Consider the following 9,814-nt stretch of genomic DNA (forward strand, 5'->3'; position numbering starts at 1 on the left):
TCTTTCTTTCTTTCTTTCTTTCTTTCTTTCTTTCTTTCTTTCTTTCTCATTCATTTATTTCTCTTTCACTTATGGTTTCTCTTCTGTAAGAAACTACCAGTATGGAGATTTTCTTTCTCTCTCATTCTCTTACTTCCTTGCCTCTTTCTCTCCCTCTCTCCCCCATTCCAAATCAGCACATCTTCCATAACTTATATTAGCTAGTTACTGGGGAGCATTGATTGGTTCTTTGACCTGTAGTGTTGACCAATTTTTTGTTAATTAGTTGGATGAACACAAAGAAATCCAAATGTAACATCTAGAAGGTAAAATCAAATCACTGAATCTTTCCAAACCTGAAATCCCCCATCCATAAAATTGACTTGCTTATTCTTCCACTGTCTATTCAATAAGGATGCTGTGGAGGAATGTATTTTGGAGAAATAATATATAAATTTACTAGATTGATGATCATGATTCTTATTTCCCCATATGCTAATGAGAACTTGTATGTCATAATCTAAAGGATTAACTTGCACTGGTAGTATATATATCAATCACCAACTTCCATTGGAACTCTGTGGTAAAATACTGTACTTAAAGGAGACTTCAGGAGACACACCATCTACTATCATAATGTGAGCAAATTCTGTGCTACTTCAAATATTTCTCCCTGAGAAGAAATAGAGCATATGAATGAGGGCAATATCATGATATGTAACATGAAACTCTAAAAGATCCTTTATTTGAACTCCATGAAAACAGAGAATTAAAACAAAATACTTATATAAAATTAATCTGTTGGGACTTATTTTGTATCAGTAACATTTTTTTCATATATATATATATATATATATATATATATATACAATATATAAATGTATCTTTCAGAAGCTTCCCATAACAATCTATTAAAAATAGTGAGCATATGCATACAAAGGTCCAATTCACATACTTTTGCATACATATATGGGAATTAAAATATATATGATATTCATATATACATATATGTATGCCCAGAAAACAAATATGATTCTAGTCCACATGAATGGCTTTGTTATATTGTACACTTGTATTATATGTTATTATAATTTGGAGTTCTATAGTCTTATTAGGATCAGCTATCTGAAAGTAGTATATCTTCGATTTTTACCTCCAATTTTGTTCCCTTTATATTTAATTAACTATACTTTTTTCTTTTTATTCCTAGGTCCTTTGCTACCGCTAAATCTTGTTCATTACTTCAGCAAAATCATTGCTCTTATCATTGTGGATATGTCACTGTGGACAATTCTCATATATAGAGGGAATTATTGTGCCAGAACACCTCAGTGACAAGATCTTTTGACCCTAACTCCTATACTCCATAGATCACATTATATTGAAACACTTTGAGTTCATTTGGAAGATAATTTTTAATAAATATGGAAATCTGTTTTGCTATTTCAGTCTTTCATATTTAAATTTTATCTATGTTGGCCCTGAAAAGGAAAACTGAACCCTGTGTTTCATGCCAAAATGGGAAAAATATTCTTTAGTAACACGTAAGTACCATATGTAGATACAAAGGGAAGAATAATGTTATAGAATCATAGAAAATTATATTTATAACAATTGTGACATCAAAAAGCTGAGAGGAAACCACTTTTATTTACTCACAAGCTGGTAAATATACTCAATTCACAATGGATTTTTATTTTATTTATACTTTGTTGGTCCTGTGTCTACAAAGCCATGGGAACTTTGGACAGAGTTAAATCATAAAGCTTACTTATCTTAGAAGTACTAAGTATCTAATTGACTACTACATTTACAAAATTCAGAATTGCTCTATTGAAACATGGTCTAAAACTATGTAACATAGATAACATATTAATTTAGCTTATAATTATATTCAAATGCCACAAATAATTTTGATGTAAAAGAACACAATATTACTCCCTCTGGGAGTGTTCATAAACCCTAAAGAACAGCTAAAAAGTCATTATCCTAACAGAATATGAGAAGCCAAGGTCCATTAGTTTTGTATTCGTCTCATTTTCTATTCCTCCTTAATGAATAATGATATAGATTCAAAAATAATTTTTGGTGGATAAAATATATTGAAAGGATTGTAGTGGCAGAATGTTTAGGTCAAGATAGAAGACTAACAAGAAAAAATTTTCCATAGGGCAGAGGCCATATTTGAAGTTGACTAATCAATTAGATTTGTTCTGAATGACTGATCCATGTCAATTAGGGGTTAAAATAAAAATAACAGTTGATACTATGGTCTCTCACTTCAAAATTTATAATCTAATTTAAAAGACACATAAAACAATAATAAAAAAGGCCTTTTGTGATTATATACTAAATTGTATAATCTAGAATTTTATTGCCAATGAATTTTTTTTTAATTTTTAAAACTTGTTCTGAACTTAAGTAAATCAGAATTTGTTTCAGAGAGAAAAAAATTAGATAATTGCACAAGAATCTACAAAACTATTGTGTCCAACTTGCTATTTCATTTAAATAAATAATAAAGTTATCATGTTGCTTTCCTATTTCTTCCCACTCCCTCCCTAGAGACAGCTCCCATTAGACAAAAACACATATGTAGATAGATATTAATATAGATAGACCTAGATCTAGATAGATATGCATTTATATATATAATATGTATATATACATATACACACATTATATATATAAAATCTCTCTATGAATGTTTCTATTTATCACTTCTTTTCCTGGATAAATATAGCATCTTAAAATAATTTTGCTGTTAATATATTCAATATTCTCTTAGTGCTGCTCTTTTTTGCTCTTCATTATTTTGTGGAACTATATTCAGGTTTTTCTAAGATCATTGAACTCATAATTTCTTATATCACAATAGTTTTCAATGGAACTTTTAAAAATTGAGAGATGAATGAAAGTTGTTTTATCCAGGGAAAATTTGAATGGATTTAGAGCTAGGTCTTACTAAGTAAGTAGAATGTAGAGATCTAGGGGAGAACAATTGTTTTTATTAGAGGGTGAAAAAAAGAAGAGCATAATAACTTCTAAAAAACAAAGTTCTAAAACTTCAAAAATGTTCTCTCAGAGAGTATTATATAAGAGATAATATTGTATGGAAAACTTTGATGAAAGAAAAACCCTACCATTTATTTTAATTTTAGTTTTTTCTAACCATTTCAGTGTACTTAAATAGAAAAGTTTACAGTAATATTGAAAGCAGTTATTTTAGAAAATTAAAAAATCATCATTATAAACTAAGCCTAAATTTGGAAAATAGAAAAAAAAATATTTAAATTAGAATCAAAGAAAGGCCTTTGGGTATAATCTAAAAAATGATTCAGTGAAAAATAATCTGAAAAACCAATATTTTAACCTAGTACATAAGAAAAATATAAGAAAAAGAGCTCAAAATATTGATCAGAATCCCCTGCCACCCCCCCCCAAATACAGGTAAAATTGATAGAAAAAAGGTAAAGAAGAGAACATACAGTTGATTAAATAAATGTTATCATCTGCTAACTGTATACTTAGCAAATAAAATCATAACACAAATTTGTTATGGCACAATTTATTTGACTTTAGAACAGCTGAGGTGCTTTTGGAATTTCATGAGGTCACAATGTCGATGCAAATCTATTACTTTGTAATGTTGATACCAATTTCAATCATCAGTAAGTTTTCTGTTATAAATGTTTCCTACTCATCTTTCTACTTTATTTGTCACAATATATAAGAATTTGTGATAGAATTTAAGTACATAAGGATTAAACTGACATCTGGAAGTCCATGCCAATAATGTTTCAAGGAAGAGCTATCTAAAAAAAATGTCTCATGTAATTTTAGAGGATAGTAAAGAAAATAGGCCATGTTATTATGCTAATTCCTAGTCAATAAACTTGTACACATAAAACCTGTCAAACTTTAGTCAATTAATTTCAACCTTTTGGGAATTCATTTGAAAAGGGAGGGAGCTACACTAAATATTCACGATATCTTGCAACTCTGTGATATTATAATGTTTATTTCTCTATGATTCTTGGTTCATAATCTCATCTTCAGGAATCTCTTAATAATGAGGAAAAAGGAGGTTATTATGACCATCAAAAGAAGCAGCAACTTCAATAACACAGAGGACCATATGTTAAATACCTGTCAGGTGCCTTAGATTAGATTTAGAACTAGAGATACAAAGGAAAAAATTTCAAAAAACAAACAAAAAAATTCTTGTCCTTGATGAGATAGTATTCTAACTAGAAAAATTATATGCACATATGGAGGTAAAACTTACTGAAAAAACACAGATAAATTAACCTTAGAGGAAGATAAACTGTAAATTTGAATAATCAAGAATTGTGTCATGGAGCAAGGTTTTTTTTTTTTAATCTGAGTCTTGAATGGAAAAAAATGGACTTCAGGATGAAAATGTGAGGAGGGAGTGCAGTCTAGGTAGGTGCAACACAATGAAATGGGATCAAGATTGGAGCTGGACTATTGTTTTTAAGGGAAAAGAATGAGGCTAGAATGGTTGTAGTGGGGAAAAGAGTAATGCATAGGAGTAATTTATGAGTAAGCCATAAAGGTAGGATGGGGACAGATTGTGAAGTCATTCAAATGTTAAACAGAACAATTTATATTTGATTTTAGAGGTAATGGGGAACCACTGGATTTTATGTATGTGTGTTGGAGGGAGAATGGCATGATCAGTAGTCATGTGAATGATGGATTAGAATAGGGAAGAAAAAGAGTCAAAGCAAAGGTAACTGAGAAGGAATAGTCGGTTAGGTAGGAAGACAATCATGAGAGCATAGTGTGACAAAAAATATCAGAGGGAAAAGCATCTCATGGAGGAGAAGATAAGAAGATTATCAAATAATAAAGAAGTCAAATATGAGCCAAGTACTGAATTCTTTGAGAAGGAAGGGACAATGTCACCTAGAAGCTAGTAGAGAATAACCAGCATGATCAGAATTAAGTGATATATTTTGATATACTGAACTTAAAAAAAGATGGGATATTTATAAGTGGTGATAATTAAGAAAAATTATCAGGATGTTGCAGTAAGAAGTAAAGAGTTACTTGATTGCTTTTGTAGGCAACTCCATTCTTGAGAGCCTTTATACCAGAATCCTCTGTTAAGCATGTGAAGCAAAGAAATTATAATTATGCTTCCTCTGAAACCCTTGACATTTACTTTTCTAAAATTTGGGGTGGGCAGCTTGATGGATCAGTGGATAGAGTGCTGGGCCTAGAGTCAGGAAGATGTGAATTTAAATCTGGTCTCACACATTTACTAGCTGTATGGCTCTGGGCATGTCACTTGACCTCTATTTGCCTTAATTCATTAGACAAGGAAATGGCAAACCACTTTAATATCTTTGACAAGAAAACCCCATAGATAGGTCCATGGGGTCACAAAAAGTCACAAATGATTAAATGATTCATCATCAAAATCTAGGACACATTCAAAACTTGATGCATCTTTCTTCTGTTGTTTGTCCATCATTTTCAAAGAGGACCAATGACATCACAGGGTGATGAATTGGCTCATGTGTGAATCGGATTTAAGTGAGGCAGAATTACATAAAGTCATCCATCTCAATGTCATTTCTAGCGTCATCAAAGTCCAGTGAAAAGATAAAAATGAGGATGACTGACAATGGCCTGGTATGCAATGGATGATCTTGGCATCTTCAATATAGGGTGGCATAGCACCTGCTTCAGTCACCTTCATGATGACTGGAGTAAATTGTTCTCATACCCCTTTTCCATCAGGGGAAATCTTCATATGTTTGGGGTAGACATACTCTTAATTCACTGACAGTTGTGTGGGCTTTCACCAACCCTCAAATTATCAAGTATTCCAGAGTGTGGCTACTGCACATGCTACTGCTGCTTGGATTCACAGAAAGGAGTTGGGTGAAGCTATATGCCAAAGTTACATGAGGAAGCCTGAAAGGGACTTGGCAAGCCCTCACACTAGAGGTGCTAGTTCTCCTTGAACACCCCTTTCTCCCACCTTATCAATCAATATACAAGTATTTATAAAATCCTTTCTATATGTGGGCCCTTGTACTAGGCACTGGGGATATAAAACAAAGAATTAACGATTCCCTATTTTAAATAAAATTACATTCTAATGTGTGAGGCAAGAAAAACATAATAAAACCACTCAGCATAAACATAAGTTAAGCACAAATTATGCAAAGTTAAATACAAAGCAGTTTGAAAGGGAGCACACTAGTAGTGCATTATTATTAGGATGTGCTTCATGCAGCAGAGAGCATTTGAGGTACACCTTAAAGAGAATGAAGAGCTTTATGAGGCTACAGTAAGAGAGAAGTACATACTATTCATGGATGATGGATGCCAAGGGATGGGGATAGGAAATGTAGCATTGTGTATGAGGACTACACATTTTGGCTGGATCACAGAAAATGAATGTTCCAGAAGGTTGGATAATTGGGCAGAGTACCAACTTCTCCCCAAAGTTCCTATTGTTTTTATATTCAGGAAGCATTTCTTCTGAGTTCATTAAAATTTGGTCTTGCATATCAGTAGTGTATGTTGAGGCTTCTACTAACTGAAGAACAAAATTATCATTGAGGAAGCCCAAAATTTAATGGCTGATGTGCTTTCAGCAGCATGAGAGCCCCAGCTGAATTAAAGACAACTGAAATTACACATAATAAACATACTATGTTTCCATGCCAGGCTTTTGATGTTTCCTGAACTCTTCAGCTATTTCTTCCTTTCAGCTTCGAAGTCTGTAGTATACTCTCACAGCAATACCACTTCTGCTTTTTCCCTCTTTTGAATGGCATCTAATTATTTTCCTCCAGTAGTTTCTCTCCTGTAGTTTCTGGATTTTCTCCCATGAATGTTACTTTTTAATGTACAACACTAATCTTACCATCTCATTCTTTCTCTGTTTGGTTTATAAAAATGAATCACAGTCATGAAGTATTTTGGTAATGGAACCAATCAATATTTTAATGGTAAATAGGCAATCATTTTATTTTTTTAAATAACCAGTCATTTGACTTTAAAAACAATCAGTGGATTTGGGTGAAAAACTTTCTAATTAATTATTTTGAAAAAATATATCTGAACATACCATCACTCATTCAGATATGTTTGTATTGTAAATATCTGAACACAATCTTCATCTGAATCACAGATTAGAATGTGGCAGGCCTAGGTTCTCTTCTAATCCCCAACTGCCAATAGTTACACTATGATTTTCATTAAATCATTTTAGCTTTTCTGGGACTCTGCTTCCTCATATAGAATATGACTAAAATGTTTTTTTTTTGTTTTCTTTTTAAGAGCAATCAGGGTTAAATAACTTGCTCAAGGTTACACAGCCAGTTATTTCTGGGTGTGGTGCTAAGTATCTGAGTCCAGATTTGATCCCCAGGTCATCCAGACACTGGAGCTGGTGCTCTTACTCGCTAAGCCACCTGGCTGCCCCTGAGCAATTCAGGTTAAGTAACTTTCTCAAGGTTACACAGCCAGGTGTTTATGGTTGGGTTTTAAGTGTCTGAGCCCAGATTCAATCCCCAGGTCATCCCAGCACTGGACCCAGTGCTCTCACTCGTTGTGCTAACTGGCCGCCCCTAAAATGTTTTTTTCTAATATTAAACATTCTATGATTTACTGACTCTAGGTATGATTCTATTTCTCTAAATCAATTCCAATCAAGTCTTTAGATTAGTTGAATGAAACACATAGGCCATCTAAAAGTTTCCTTCCTTCTGTGAAGTTTTGGTATTCTCAGTGATCAAATAGTCACAATTTTGCTAAAGTATTAAAATGCTTATATAGTGGAGCAAAATGTAGTGTAGAAGAATTTCTATTATACTCCTGGGCCTTCTTTTCTCTTCCTTCTATACTACCTCACTTGGTGATCTCATGAATAACAATGGATTTATTTATCCATTCTCAATTCTACTTGTCAAATCCCTAACCTCTCTATTGGCATCCAGCTTAATTTCTCCAACCTCACTATTCAAGCTATTCAATCAAGTTTAGTGGCTTCCTCTCACCTAGATGATTAAATATAAAATCTTTTATGTGACATTCAAAACCCTTCATAACCTAGATTGTTTTTCCCTAACTGGATGTCCTGTAGACATCTGCAGCTTAACTCAACATGTCTAAAAATGAACTCATTATATATACCCTTAAACTCTCTTCTCCTATTACTTTCATTTTTACTGTAGAGGGCAACACCATTCTCTCAGTCCTTTAGGCTAGCAACCTAGGTGTCATCTACCTCTTCTCAATATCTCTCACCCAATTATATACAATCTGTTATGAAGGCTTGTTGATTTCATCTTTGTAATGTTTCTCAAATTCACTCCTTTCTCTCCTCAGATACTGACACTGCGCTGACTGAGACCATGCATCACCTCATGCCTGCACTATTGCAACATCCCATAGGTGAGTTTGTTTGATTCAAGTCTCTTTACACTTCAATACATCCTCCATTCAGCCAATAAGTGAATTTCATAAAGCACAAGTCCAACTATGTTATAATACTACTCAGTAAACTTCAAGTGACTCCTGTCACATCTGAGATCAACACTTTGTTAAACTTTCAAATCTCTTTATAATGTAGGCATCTTCAAACCATTCCAGGCTTTTTACATCTTACTCCTACCTACATATCCTTTGATCTAGTAAGAATGATCCTGCTATTCATGAATAACATACCCCATCTTTTGGGTCCAAGCGATTTCTCTTTCTGTCTCCCAAACCTGTCATATCCTACCTCCTCATCTTTGCCTTCTGGCTTCCTTTAAGTCTCAACTGAAATTTTATCTTCTAAAAGAAGCCATTCTCACTCCCTCTAAATTCTAATGCCATCACTCTCTCAATCATGTCCTATGTACCCTGTATACTGCTTATTTGTTGATGTTTGGTTTATTGTTTCCCATTAGAATATGAGTTCCTTGAAGACAGAGATGGTCTTCTGCTTTCTTTTGTATCCTCATACCTGACACATAGTCTTTAATAATGTACCTTATAAATATAATAATATAATAAAATATTGATCTTAATGAATTCTTAATAAATGTTCTTAAATATTTATTTGCTGACTGATTAAAATGTATACATGTATAAAGGTTCCTCTGACTATCATATCTAATATGTCTTGTGGAAAAACTTAAAGAAATTAAATAAAATTAAATTAGGAATCAATAGCATCTATGATCTGATCTCATGACAGGATTTCTTGAAATGGACAAATATCTTGATCATTCCAAAACATAAAACTTAAAAGTTCCAAAATTACAAAAAAAACAACAACAACAGAAGAAAGTGAAAATAATGCTTGTTTTCCCACAAAAGTTATTATTTTTTCAGGAGACTTTTTGGGAGAGATTTTCTACCCCAAAATATCAAAAAAAATTATACCAACTTATAATTTTAAAGTAGGTCATATTTTGAGTCTAATTAAAGTGCCATTTTGTATTGCTTCAGTAGAAACTCCTGTGACTAATTAATATAGTAGTGCATCTCATACTTCACTTGTTTTGTGCTTAGACAAGTGAAGCATTTGAAATGTAAGGTGAGAAATTAGCTAAGAAATACTTGATACAGTTTGGCAGACTTAAAGTTTAAAATATTCTAATCATTAAAATCTATTCCTAACCTTCTTAATTGGAATATTAGCATTTTAAATTTATAAAGTAATTTGCAGTCATCGAGCTCTATACTTCTATGAGCTATGTAAAAAACAACTATTATCACTATCTTTACCATCATAAAGCAGAGAAGTTACCATCTTGTCACTTTCTCTCTCTCTCTCTCTCTCTCTCTCTCTCTCTCT

The 9,814-nt window shown here is 32.6% G+C and overlaps 1 pseudogene; it reads left to right on the plus strand.

Moving 5' to 3' along the window:
* The window catches only part of LOC138170898 (KH domain-containing RNA-binding protein QKI pseudogene), a 51,526-nt pseudogene that overhangs the window by 34,119 nt on the left and 7,593 nt on the right, over positions 1-9,814 (plus strand).

This window comes from Petaurus breviceps, unplaced genomic scaffold (assembly GCF_028583685.1).
Source record: "Petaurus breviceps papuanus isolate PSGF00001 unplaced genomic scaffold, PetGlider_PUasm1.0 40, whole genome shotgun sequence".
In the NCBI taxonomy this organism is placed as follows: Eukaryota; Metazoa; Chordata; class Mammalia; order Diprotodontia; family Petauridae; genus Petaurus; species Petaurus breviceps.